Raw genomic sequence first — 15,341 nt, forward strand, 5'->3', positions numbered from 1 at the left:
CTGAAGCTACCTTGTCCACTTATCAGACAGTGCAGGCTGGTCTGAAGCAACCTTGTCAACTTATGAGACAGTTTAGGCTTGTCTGAAGCTACCTTGTCCACTTATTAGGCAGTGCAGGTTAGTCACAAGCTTACTCGTCTAATTATGAGACAGTGCAGGCTGGTCTGAAGCTACCTCGTCTACTTATAAGACAGCGCATGCTGGTCTGACGCTACCTCGTCCACTTATGAGACAGTGCAGACTGGTCAAAAGCAACCTTGTCCATTTATGAGACTGTTCAGGTTGATCTGACGCAACCTTGTCCATTTATGAGACTGTTCAGGCTGGTCTGAAGCTACCTTGTCCACTTATGAGACAGTGCAGGCTGGTCTGAAGCTACCTCGTCTACTTATAAGACAGTGCAGACTGGTCTGAAGCTACCTTGTCCACTTATGAGGCAGTGCAGGCTGGTCTGAAGCAACCTTGTCAACTTATGAGACAGTCTAGGCTGGTCTGAAACTACCTTGTCCACTAATGAGACAGTGCAGGCTGGTCTGAAGTTACCTTGTCCGCTTATGAGACAGTTTAGGCTGGTCTGAAACTACCTTGTCCACTAATAAGGCAGTGCAGGCTGGTCTTAAGTTACCTTGTCCGTTTATGAGACAGTGCAGGATGGTCTAAATGTACGCTGGCTGCATATTGCAAAAGACTCACATCCGCGTAACACTGCTCATTTTAACACCTACAAAAAGGTTGTATCATGATATGTCTTTATTCTGATATAAGGCGTTGTCATATCTCATGATACGAATTTGCATTCCAGGAAGGAAAATGTACAGTAAGCTACATGTTTTCAATGTCTCTCCACAAAATTATAATCATTTGCATGCTTAGCTGTGTGATTCTTATGTGATTATGGTATTGCGATATATACATATAGTTGATTTTCTCCACCCTTACTAATATACACTCTACCAATTATATATTGTATCAATGATGCAGAAAGTCTTATCGATGTTAAACAATGTATTTGTTTACTGGATGGCAACATGGTGCTGTTCAATTAGCAAGTTAATGTTGCTGTTGCCAATTGGATTTTTTTTCTCTCTATATTTATTGAACTCCTTCGAATGACATAGACAACTTTTGAACTTGCATTAAGCCCTTCTTCTGTGAAAGTTAATTAGACATATAGTTAAATAAATAAAAAACATAATGCTATGGACTTACATAAAAATTGAACATTTTTTCGAGCAATACAATACCATTTTCAAGTAATATAAAGAAGTAATAATCCAGTTGCTCCAACTGAATGCTCCAATAACTTTATTGGGGTTTGTTTAAATTTTGCAATTATGCTAATTTTGAATGTTCACTTAATTATCCTTTTTATCAAAATGGACCTAAATAATGGCCTCCATCAGTGAAACTTTGAGATACTGCACATTACGTTGATGTTTTTAATAAAAAAATTCAGTAATCGCAAACATAACATTTAGACAGTCTTATAAAAGATTAAGTGATCTCCCTTGAACAAATTAGTAAAGATTTAAGTCATTTTTCTACCACTTTTAATTCAATATTTCTCGATAACAAGTGGATGCGTCAATATTATTGTCAAAGGTTGAATATTTTTGTAATATACTCATCGGAAAGATTAGCAGCAAAATAGTATGGTTTTGCATATTGCTTCTGTTAGCTTCCACCCTTCTGGCATTTAAGATTGTTAGCTAAATCTGTAAAATGAAATATGTGTTTTAAGTATTCACTTGTAGGTAACAATATAATGAGCTTAAAATGCTTAATTACAAAAATTAGACCAGTATTTGCCTGGGGTTTAGCATTTAAACGAAAATGATGACATACCGGCATGGCTTTGCACCCTCTGCTTAGATATGTCCCAATTAATAAACAATTCATGCTGATGCAGCAGACGCTTTAATTTGGAGCACAATATTCTACTTGTACCACAATATTCATCATTAGTATAAATTTACGTTGTACGTGACCTCTCCGATGGTATCTGAATGGGTGAAGGTATTGAGTTTTCTTCGGGGTACAACACACCACGGCAGTTATATGATTCATTAGGAAATCCAATAGACAAGCCAACACCCAAAAGAGCATTATAAAAAGTCATTTGTGTCGACCTTTAATTTTTTTCTTTACTTATAGGATTAACGTTCGCCGTCTGTATCCGCACATACATCAAGACTTATTAGATGCACAGAAACGAGAAATTATCCGTTGTAATTATGTGATTATGGAATGTTACATGGAGTTATACAATTATTAAAAAAACACGTTGGTTATTCACCACCTTACACGAAATTAATGCACTTTATTAAGCACACTGGCTGTATGCCCGTTTTCTATAATTAGGAGGGTTTAAGTAAATTGATGGGCCTTGCACACGTTTTTCAAATACACAAAACTGCAACATTGTAATGATTCAAAATGAAGAACGAATATTTGTTCAACAAAGTATATCCGTATGCAGTTGGTCCCTTATATCGACAGTAATTCCAAAAAACTTGCGATTACCAAAGCCGACTAAAATGAGGTATCATGAATCTTTATGTGAATGTAGATTAGCGTGATTACAATGAAAGCTTCCGGGCAATAACAAGCGTCGCTGTTTGGTACTGTGTCTTAGGTTTTGATATTACGATATATTTTAGCTTACATGTATACTGGTATTGTACTTTGACATTTAAACAAAAAGTTATATCAACAATGCACAAACATCGAAAGGTATGTAATGCATGCATATGTCACAGTCACAAGCTAATAATGTACCAAAAGTCGAGATTATCCGAACATGCTTGATTTAAAGAAAGCATCAAATGAAGGAGATGCACCGCGTGTTTCCAATTCAGCGTTAAAGCTTACATGTTTGATTGCAAATGCACATGCTCGACACCGATTTATCTAACTAGAAACACATTAAGTATTTAAACAATTCCATCCTTGCAGGTATATAAACGTCCAGTTTCTAGCTTTACTATCAAGTCTTCAGATTCTTTAGAAAAGCGCCCAGAGGTGAGTTTTTATTTTACAAATATTTATTTTAAAATGTTTTATTTGTTTGAGGGAATTAATAAAATACTATTGTGTATCTTAGAATAAACAAAAACAGCTCATTAATATTGGTTTATAGGAGATGATGTTAGAACATAAAGAGTAAAGTAATTTGAAACAAATGCCTTTTTTGTTGTATATTTGAAATAAATGAATACACATATTGTTTCGATAGTGTCCTACGTAAATGTATGGTAACTGATATGGTTATTGATGAATTAGTTTGCGAAGATGGCAAGACATATATTGTATCAGTCTTTAAATACTGAGATGATACAATGCAAAGTAATCACACACTCATGGAGTGATATTATTAAATGAGCAAAGAATGTTTTTCACTGTTGTTTATTTTTACATTATGTATTCGAAATACCTACATGTTTATGCTATCTTGTCATTTTAGGTATAAATATGTTATCGGCCGTCTCGTTCGTGCTACTGTTGACGCTCTGCGCCTCGGTGTCTAGTCAGACATATAAGGGGTACCCTTCATGTTACAAGGTGTATTGCCCACCTATCTACTGTCCTAATGGGCAATACACACCGATTGGAGAGTGCTGCCCTCGTTGCAACCCAGGTATCGACATTAGTAATATATTTATTTGTTGCCAAACGGATTAAGCAAAGAGAACATTTGATCTGTGATGAAAAAATATTTTTACATTGGTGTCATTTAAAGTTATATTATGCACATCTTACAGTATATGAATGTGTTTATAGGTGTCTATCGCAACCGTTGTTTATTTTTGGTGTTTTCACTTCATATACACTTATATTTGTAAATGCAGCTTCACAGTACTAAAACAATATCCTGGAAAGAGTAAAAATGCATTTGAATATCAACCGTACTTTTGTTTTCACAAATCTAAATGATTCGATGTACGATGTGAATCTAAATTTAGTTTTAGTGCAGATTCGTTCATACGACACAAAGGCACAATTTTGTTTAACAGATCATTTTAATTTTCTGCAACGATATATTTTCATACGACATACGAACACTAACTCTGATCGTATAAAAAAAGACAGTTGTGCTCGACCTAGAGGACTGTGACTGTCATGTTCAATATCGAATATAATATTATTTATTAAAAAAAACTGGTAGCAAGATAAATTGCAAATAATTGGTCAATTACCACATTTTAATTAACTCCTTTGACCTGTAAATTCTTTTCAGCTCTATTCAACAGTGCAAAATGCGCATAGTATCACTTTAAGAATAATTAACACATGGACGTGCTTTATTGATTTATAGAAAGCAATTCAGACCTTAAGCCGTAGCTCAGAAATACGTTTAAAAAATAAACTCGACTTCTTATGTATCATATTATCTACAAGGTTACAATTGCAATCGGTACAAAATGTAGATTTTGCAACGTTTAATCAAAAGATATCTGCATGCGGTAATAACTTATTCCACATTGGTAAATTGAAAATTGAAAATACTGTATTATACTTTTCGTTAAAACAAATCGTTTTTTTTATTAGAAAAGCACACCAATTTTGTAAATAATGTTAATCATTTTTAATCGATAAGCTATACGATTTTCTTCCAGAAAAGTATATGAGTTTATGTGTATGTCATGTATGCGTGTGAGTGTTTGTTTGCTTTTGCGCTTGCGTGTCTGTGCGTGTTTGTGCGTGTCGGAGGTAAAGGGCGATAGAGTTTGTGTGAGAGTGTTGAATGGTAATATGTAGTAATCTGATTTGGTATAGTAAAACATGTTCAAGAACATTTAATGGTAACAGGATGACCGATTCTTTTATTTCATAATAAAAATGTACATAAATAACACAAAGAGTAAACGTTGAGTTAGATAAAACTATAATTATAGCTTTTTACGGACATCATTATTTTATTATTAAAATATCAAACACATTTCCAAACAAAGTCTAAACTATGTTCATCAGTTGCTTGTCCGTGTCAACCATTTTGCATCCAAAATAATGCTAAGTTGTGATGTTTTGTAGGGTATGGGTATCCAGACCCATATTTCCAAGGTTAGTACAACATTATAGTTTATGAATTTGTTTAATCTGATTAAATACAATGTATATTTCGTGTACATATATCAGATATAAATACTATAGATGCATATATACCATTTGAAATATAATTATCCATTACTTACAGTGTTTGCATGCACACGGATATATTGTTAATACACTATTTATTTGAATTACGTTCAATTGACGAACATATTCATATTGTTTTATTCAGGGTAAAAGGGATATAACAAGTCGTGAAAACAAGGCAGACAAGGGAATGACATGAACTAAGGACGAAAGAATTGGAGCGCATTATAGAACGAAATGTTATTGTACTGAAATTGGTTGCATTTGCTGCCTACAATAAATAAAAATAATTCAACATCCAAATCCGTAATTGTTGTCATACATTCAGTATACACAGGACATAAAAACATTTCCTCACATTATATTAATTCCTTCAAGTGCATTGAACATTGTACATCATTTCGTATGTTAAGACTAATTACAAAACATTAAAATATGCTGAATAGTGTTCTTTAGATGATTTAATTTTTACTAACTTAGTATTAAATAAACAATGTTTATATGACGAACAATACGTAAAAAGCTCAATCGGAAGCATTCACTTATTCAAGCTTTGAGGTATTCTTTTCGAAGTCAGCAACATTTAAGGAAACATAGATAGGCAATAAACGTAGATAGGCAGGTTCTCACTATGAAAACTATTTATACAATAATAGTGCAAATGGCCATCGGGGTCAATCGCATCGTATTGCAAACATGTATATATATTTGAACGGACCAAACAATTCAAATATCGTTAATACAATAAAATACCTGAATAATAGCTCATTAATAGCTGATAACATTGATATATGCATGCATAACATACCTTGTGATGTGTGTGCACTGTTTGGATATAAATACTCGTTTGAATGTCAAAGTAACATACCAGTGTACATGTCAGCTTAAATCTGTCTTACTATCAAAACTTAAGATACGGTACCACAAAGCAACGCTCGTCATTGCCCGGAAGTCTTTCCTTGTAGGCAAGCAAATTTACATTCACATTAAGATTAATGATGCATCATTTGGCTCGGCTGTGTTAATCTCTAGTTTAATCAAAGTACTGACAGTACTGGTGTGACGATGCTTTTGAAGAGGATGGATATAAAAGCATCAATTTAAGTATATCTATATCACCACAATTGTGTATGTGGGTACGAACATTTTGGATACAAAAAAAAATTTTGGTACGAAAAAAATTGGGTACGAAAGAAATTTGGGTACGAAACTGGGAGGTGGGTTACATTCTCGATCAAATCTAACAAGAAATATCTTTAAAAAGATAATCGGCTTGTATTTTTAGGTACTACTTTCCGTAAAAACTTTCTATTACAATAAAATGTTTGTGGGTTATGAAAATTACGTTTCAGCAGATATATAAAAACATGACATGATCGTTAATAACACTTGTACATCATACCCTACCTTTATTTCGTTGTTTACGTTCTTAATTTAATAATGTTATATGTACGGGCGTGATTTCACATGCCCATTGGCATGGATATATGCTTTTTTCTGTTGAATATTTGTTAATTTAAGTTCAATACGCATAGGCATGTTTTTTCATTAAGTATGGCAATACTTTCATGATGATTCTCGAAAGTAGGTATGAGCACATAGCTGGCCCAGATGAGCTCATTGTAAGAGTACTTGACTACCTGAGTTCGCCAAGGAACATATGGATAAGTTAACTAACCAAAGCGATATGACCTTTTATGTGCTAAAATCTAACAAACGAACGAATTATCAAACATGTTATTTAAACTAAGGTGGTTGTGTAATTTCTGTTAGAATATCGTAATTAAAATTTACATTCAAAATGATTGTGCCCGCACGTGAGTTGGTTTCCTTTTTTAAGTCTATACGCGCCTAGGCTGCACCCAGTGTGTTTATTTGTGTATTTCCAAGGTTATGAGTTACCTCCGCGCCTAAGGCTGCATAATGTTGGGACCCGGAGTGTGTTCAGCACTCCTACCTAATAAGCTTAGACTGACGCCAGTTGGGGCGAACTTAACATGATAGCTTCAATTTCCAGCTATTTATTTTTTTACGGAAATACTTTTGAATTTAAGATATGGTCTTGTGCTGCGGGGGGATAGGATTTTCCGGAGAAAACCCCACCTTTCCGGTATTGTGACCACAAAACAAACAACAAAAAAACATTGCGCCGGGAGCGGGAATCGAACCGGTGTCGTAGAGGTGAAGAATCATACATATTTATCTATATACATCATAGCAGTGCAGCGTTTACAATTTGCAGGTTCGAAATTATTCGTATTCTTCAGATTTGTGATCGCGAAAAAGTTAATTTTACATGTTTTCATTCACAATTTATTTACAAAATCGAGAACAAATATCAAACACAATAGAGCAAATATATAGTTGTTTCATTGGTCCATAAAGATTAAATGGATGTAAAATTACTTATTTAAAATCAACGTTTTGATACACTTATTGAATCTGTTTCCCCAGAATATGCTGTTCTATTAATATTTACCTTTATCAATGATAATCAGCGAGGTATGCCGATTAGAAAAATCGAGCTATCTCAATCGGACTGGCTCGGTCTTTTACATAAGTGGCCATTGTGAATAATTTTTTTCATAGTATGATAACTTAGACGAGCTGCATCGCAGCATCGTCAAAAATTACTGCCGATATAAGGGACTAACTGCATAAATCTATACTTTGTTGAACAAGATATGCGTTCTTCATTTTGAATCATCACACTTTTGTATCTAATTTAAATTTGAAACATGTTGCAAGGCCCTTAAATCTTAAAAAAAATGTATGTCGCATTATATTTTTCACATTTAATTCAGTGTTGAACGAACGATGACTTCATTAATTGACGAAAACCCATATATATATAAAGAAATAGGTATAAAGCAGCTGCGCTTGTTAAAGTGCATTTATTTCGTGTTAGGTGGTGAACAACCAATATGTTACTTTACTATCTTGATAATTCTATGTAAAATTCCGTTATCACATAATTACAACGGGTAATTTCGGTTAAACATGAGAAGCGGATAAGTCTTGATTCATGCGCGGATACGGACGAAGCACGTTAATTTTTTAAGTCAATAAATATTTCAAGTGATATAAAGAAGTGAAACTCCAGTTGCTCCAACTTAATGCTCCAATAACTTTTATTGTGGTTTGTTTAAATTTTGCAATTATGCTAATTTTGAATGTTCACTAAATTATCCTTTTTTCAAATGGACCTAAATAATTGCCTTCATCAGTGAAATTTTGAGATTCTGCACATTACGTTGGTGTTTTATAAAAATTTTCAGTAAGCGCAAAAACAAAATTTAGACAGTTTTATAAAGAAAATAAAGTGATCTGGCTTGAGTAAATAAGTTCCGACTAAAGTCATTTTTCCACCACTTTTAATTAAATATTTCTCAATAACAGGTTGGTTCGACGTTATTGTTACAAAGGTTGAACATTTTTTTGTACAATACTCATCGGAAAGATTAGCAGCAAAATAGTATGGTTTTGCACATTTCTTCTGTTTGCTTCAACCCTTCTGGCCTCCTAGATTGTTAGCTCCATCCGTTTAATTTAATATGTGTTTTTAAGTATTCACTGGTAGGTAACAATATAATGTGCTTAAAATGCTTAATTACACAAATCGAACCAGGATTTGCCTGGGACTTAGTATTCAAAAGAAAATGATGACACACCAGCAGGGCTTTTCATCCTCTGCTTTTTAAGCAGCACCATATGCCTTTTGTTGTCATTGATATGTCCCTATTCATAAACAATTCTCATGCTCATATAGCAGACGCTTTACTTTAGAGAATAATATTCTACTTGTACCTCTATAGTCATCATTAGTATAAACTTTCGTTGAAACTGAACTCTTCAATGTGATCTGGATGGGTTAAGGTTTTTAGTTTTGTTCGGGATAAACCAACCCACGTCAGTTTAATGAATCATTAGGAAATCCAATAGACACGCTAACACGCTTAAAGCCTTCTAGAAAGTCCTCTGTGTCGACCTTTAAAATATATGTTTACTTATAAGATTAACGTGTTCCGTCTGTATCCGCGCATGAATAAAGACTTATCCGCTGCTCATGTTAAAGTGAAACAAGCAATTATCCGTTGTAATTAATTGATAATGGAATTTTACATGGCATTATAAAAGTATTAAAGAAAAACGTTTGTTGTTCACCACCTAACACGAAATTAATGCACTTTATTAAACATACTGGCTTTTTACCTGTTTTCTATATTTAGGTGGGTTAAAGTCAATTGATGACGTCATCGTTCGCTAAACACTGAACGGAATTTATTCATATTTAAATATTTTGGAGCCTTGCACAATTTTTCGAATAAAAGACTACATGTTGAAAATGAAGAACGCATATATTTTTCAACATAGTATATCCCTATGCAGTTGGTCCCTTATATCGGCAGTCATTTTAAAAACTAGAGATTAACAAAACCGAGCCAAATGACGTATTATTAATCTGAATGTGAATGTAAATTTGCTTGATTACAAGGAAAGACTTCCGGGCAATGACGAGCGTTGCTTTGTGGTACTGTGTCTTAGGTTTTGATATTAAGATACATTTTAGCTGACATGTATACTGGTATTTTACTTTGCCATTCAAACGAATATTCATATACAAACACTACACACATCGAAATGTATGTAACGCATGCATATGTCACAGTTACAAGATAATAGTGTACCAAAAGTCGAGATCATCCGAACATACTTGATTGAAAGAAAGCATCAAATTAAGGAGATGCATCGCATGTTTCCAATTAAGCGGAAAAGCTTACACATTGGATTGCAATTGCACATGCTCGTCAAAGATTTATCTAACTATAAACACATTCAGTATTTTTACAATTCCTTCCTTGCAGGTATATAAACGCCTTGTGTTTAGCTTTATTATCGAGTTCCCAGATTCTTCCGAGCAGCGCCAAAAGGTGAGGTACTATTTTACAAATATTTATTTTTACTTAATATTAATTGTTTAAGAATTTTAATAAAATACTATAGTGTTTTAGAATAAACAAAAACAATTTTTCGATTTTTGTTAATAGGATATAATGTGAGAACATAAAGGAGGATGTTTTGAACATATTTTGAAGCGAACGCTTCTTTAGTTGTATATGTGAAATAAATGACTGCATATATTTTTTCTTTAGGGGCCTACGTACATTAAAAAGTATGGTAACTGATATGGTTAATGATAAATTAGTTTGCGAAAAGGGCAAGACATATATTATAAGAGTGTTTTAATACTGAAATAAAGAAATGAAAAGTAATCATACACTCGTGGAGTGATATTATTAATTTGAGTACAGAATGGTTTTTACTGTTGTTTATTTTTACATTATGCATTCAAAATAACTTAATGTTTATGATGTTTTGTCATTTTAGGTATAACAATGTTATCAGACGTTTTGTTCGTGCTACTGTTGACGCTCTGCGCCTCGGTGTCTAGTCAGACATATAAGGGATACCCTTCATGTTACAAGGTGTATTGCCCACCTATCTACTGTCCAAATGGGCAATACACGCCGATTGGCGAGTGCCGCCCTCGTTGCAACCCAGGTATCGAAATTAGTAATATATTAATTTGTTGCCAAACGTGTTAAGCAATGATAACATATAGCGCCTTCTCGGTAGGAACTGACATGTGATGAACAATGATGTCTGCATTGGTTTCATTTTAGACGAATTAACACACATGGCAGTGCTTTATTGATTTAAATTCAGCAAATCAGACATTAAGCCGTAGCTCAGAAAGATGTTTAAAAATAAACAAGACTATTTATGAATCATAATATCTACAAGTTTACAATTGCAATCGGTAAGAAATAAAGATTTTGCAATGTTTTATCAAAAGGTTTCTGCATGGGGTAATAACTAATTCAACCTTGGTAAATTCAACATACGTTATTGTACTACACGTTCAAACATATCGTTTTCTTATTATTAAAGCACATCAATTATGTAAATAATGTTAACCATTTTCAATCGATAAGCCATACGAGTTTCTTCAAAAATAGTATTTGAGTTTAGAAGTATGCCAAGTATGCGTGTGAGTGTTTGTTTGTTTGTGCACTTGCGTGTCTGTGCGTGTTCGTGCATGTCGTAGGTAAAGAGCGATATAGTTTGTGTGAGAGTGATGAATGGAAATATGGAGTAATCTGATTTGGTATAGTTAACCATGTTCAAGAAAATTCAATTGTAACAGGATTACCGATTTTTTTTATTTCATACTAAAATTTTACATATCAAAAATAACCAAAAAGGTAAACGTTGAGTTAGATAAAACTATAATTAAAGCTTTTTACGGAGATCAATATTTTATTCTTAAAAAAAAATCCAAACAAAGTCTAAACTATGTTCATCAGTTGTTTGCCCATGTTTACCATTTTGTTTTCCGAATAAAGCTAAGTTGTGATTGTTTTGTAGGGCATGGGTATCCAGACCCTTATTACTAACGTAAGTACAAAATAATATTTTATGTAATTATTTAATCTGATTAAATATAATATATTTTACGTGTACATATATCGCATATAAATACTAAAGATGCATGTATACCATTTGAAATATAAATATACATAACTTACAGTTTTTGAATATGCATGTGTACGAAGATATTGTTCATACTAAATTTATTTGAATTTCGTTCAATTGTCGATCATACATATTCGTATTTTTTTTATTCAGGGTGAAAGGGATTTTCAAGTCGTGACAGCAATGCAGACAAGGGAATGACATGAACTAAGGACAAAATAATGGATAGCCATATAGAACAAAATATTTTTGTACTGAAATCGTTTGCCTTTGCTTCCTATAACAAATATAGCAAATAAAAATAATTCAGCAGCCAAAACATGTTATTGTTTTCATACATTCAGTATACACACGGCATATAGAAGACATTTTCTCAAATTATAGTAATGCCTGCGAGTGTATTGATTACCAATGGAGAATCATGACATAAGTTTATGTTAGCAAATGTGCATTCAAACATTGTGCATCATTAACAATAAAGGAAAATATGATGGCGCATGTTTATGTGCCGTTATTTAATTTCCTATGTTTAGACTTATGACAAAACTATATATGCTGAATAGTGTTCTTAAAGTGATTGCATTTTTATTCTTACTTAGTTTTATATAAACCATATTTATTTGACGAACATTACGTTAAAAGCACTATAGGAAGCATTCATTTATTCAAACTATGGTGTATTATTTTCGAAATCAGCAATATTTTAGCCTATACAAATACACATAGATGGGCAAGTGATCACAATGAAAACTATACTATAATTACTTTTGGTAAAAATGGCCATCGGGGTCAATCGCACCGTATTAACACGGTTAAATAGGACGAGATCAGTTCCACTTCCTCATTGCAAACATGATTACATAATTGAACGGACCAACCAATTCAAATAACGTTCATACTATACAACACTTGAATTATTAAAGTTGTGTACATAACACTATATCTCAAAAGTCATTTCAGAAACCGTCTATTTGAGGATTCGATTGATGTATATTTTTTTATTTATATCTTCATTTAACCTTTTCCATATCAACAACATTAAATATTAAACTGAATTGTTGAATTGTTATTTTTACTTAATGATTGGGATAAAACAAAACCCAGATGCATTATCCAAAAGCAAAACAGGTATCACAAAAAATGTCATTATATTTTTTATATATTACGATAAACATTTCTCTTCACATATTTCGATAGTATGATTCATTGAAATATTCACGCCATCAAGGAAGTTGCCATGGTATTTTAAAAGCCAGCAAAAGCAATTAATTGTTCAAGCGGCGCTCTAACACGAACGTAATATTTTATAACGCCATTTGGATGAAATGTCAGCTGTTTAACATAGTTCCGGTAGGAAATCCATCCAAATGTCTAGATATGTTTTCATATTATAATTGCCAATTTCGACATCATTCCACAGACTTTGCTTGTGCCAATGCAGGACCATAGTAAGAACACAAAAGGATATACCTGACTGGACAAGACACGTGTTCACGTGTCCATAGGTCATGGATATCCACAAAATCAATATTTGTCTCAAATTCCGTTTATGTCAAACATCAGCTACTGATGAAAAAATTGAATTGTTATCACTAAATGTGAACTTCACATTTGAGGTAATTGTAACAGGGGATACATGCGACATTTAGTAGACTGATGGATATCATATGTCATTTAAGAGACAGGCTTTATACCCGAGTTCCGATCATTCAGTGGCGTAATTCGTTCGTTTAATAAAGCATTTTCTAGTTTCGAAAGACGACCTTAAAATATAATTCCGATAAAACTCTTAGTGATTTATATCATCGAATATTATTTGTAATCATATAACACAATTCCAAAGCTCGTAATAATAATTTCAAATGAATTATTTCAGCCGTAAATGTAAATGTTCTGACAAAAGCTATCATGCGAATATAGCCGATTTTTCGAATACGTTACTAAGCCCTCTTTTATACTTAAATTTGTCAAATGGTTGTTCATGGTTTTTTATCTACAATAAACATACGTTGCTCATAGATATCATCACTCTGTGACCCACAACAAATGTATGTTTTGCGTATAGTATATCATACTATGTGTTATGAAATCGGAAAATGTTATGGAAATTTATATAATGTTATATACAACCTTTCATATATAAATATATGGAACACACACTCTTTATAGTTTATATCGACTATGAATATATTATTGATGCAAGGACGTGGGCTTCTTTATATACGTCTTATTTTGTTACATTGACCATTCATGTCAATCTGAGATATTCAAAAGGTAAATAAATAAAACTGACCTTAACTATATACGAATGAATAAGTGTTGAAGTGACTTTAAAGTTGGATTTTATTTTATTCGTTATTCAATCCAAGCCTAAACACCTAGCAGTGACTTTGATATTTGCAATTTGTGTCATAGATGTTTGGCTGTTACGCCACGATTCTTTAAGCAGTGAATACACGTCTTCATTACGTTCATATGACACCTGTGAAAAAGATAACGTTGCAGTATAAAGAATTTGACGCCGATAAAGATTCAATACCGCGCGCATGTGGCCGCACGCGATCATATAAAATAATTTCGAATTGGTAAGTCGGTCAATGTCTTTCATTTTGTTTAAATATTATTTGTCAGAGTAGCAGTACATCTGCTGTACGTTATATATAACAACATATTTTATTAATGGTAATTAACATTGAAAAGCATCCACTATTGATATGCTTGGACTCTACCTATGTTACATACTAAATGTCCCTGTCGTAATCAAATTCACAGATAATGTTCGCTGCTTTGCCCAGCTATACATAATGATAATTTATACATAAAATTGAATTTGTAATAAAGTTATGTTTAACCTTTGGCTGCTCCTCTTGACATTTGAGTATAACAAAGTCATAGCAATTACTACATCAAATGAAATCTGAAAATGTTTATTAAATTAAGGTATAAAAACGGTCAAACGAATATGCTTCTATTTCCATCGTAATTGAAAACAGAGATTTGTTAGTGTATTGCTTTTCATGTCGGAAAAAACCACGCATCTCAAGACAATTTTCTTTGCTCAAAGTTAAAACTCATAATTCATGGCAAAAGACCTATATAATTATATAATAATTAGAATATTGTCCTCATCATGACTGTATCAAACCAACAATTGAGCATCTATGCAGAACCAGTCCAGAAGGTTAAAATTGAAGATCACAGTTAAAAGAAGAAACAATCAACCGCTATTCGGGCTTACATTTGCCCATCATGAATGTTATTGCATAACTTTAAAAGAAGTGCAAATAATAACGATCAAAATGTCGCAGCTAAGAGGAACATAGCAAGTAAAGATCAAAGGTCAAAACATAGCGCTGAGCATAACAAGTATTGTCAAATAAACTGCAAAGAGTTACATCGATAGCATAACTAGCATCAATGAAACTTTTTGACGGAAGTCGACGTTTGTGCTTTAATAACACTTATTTATAACGTCGAATATTAAGATTTTATTTTGATTTTATATCCCTGCGTCTTAATTATGTAAATTTGCAACTTCGTTTCGCAAATTGATCTTTTATATGGTTCTGGATTGTTTAATGTGATATTGCATAATTTTTATCGTAAGGCTTCGTTTATAGCATATTTGTTTTCTTTTCATTTAAAAGCGAGACTATTCGATTTGTATA

General features: G+C 32.8%; 2 long non-coding RNA genes across 2 annotated transcripts; both read left to right on the forward strand.

Moving 5' to 3' along the window:
• The first annotated feature begins 2,963 nt into the window (after positions 1 to 2,963).
• Positions 2,964 to 5,434, forward strand: LOC127833510 (uncharacterized). Its single transcript, XR_008027451.1, has 4 exons — positions 2,964 to 3,021; positions 3,464 to 3,637; positions 5,032 to 5,061; positions 5,282 to 5,434. It is a non-coding gene; the product is annotated as an uncharacterized LOC127833510 (long non-coding RNA).
• A 4,567-nt stretch (positions 5,435 to 10,001) lies between these two features.
• On the forward strand, positions 10,002 to 11,982 carry LOC127833885 (uncharacterized). Its single transcript, XR_008027662.1, has 4 exons — positions 10,002 to 10,067; positions 10,525 to 10,698; positions 11,566 to 11,595; positions 11,827 to 11,982. It is a non-coding gene; the product is annotated as an uncharacterized LOC127833885 (long non-coding RNA).
• The last annotated feature ends 3,359 nt before the right edge of the window (positions 11,983 to 15,341 follow it).

This window comes from Dreissena polymorpha, chromosome 6 (genome assembly GCF_020536995.1).
Source record: "Dreissena polymorpha isolate Duluth1 chromosome 6, UMN_Dpol_1.0, whole genome shotgun sequence".
NCBI lineage: Eukaryota > Metazoa > Mollusca > Bivalvia > Myida > Dreissenidae > Dreissena > Dreissena polymorpha.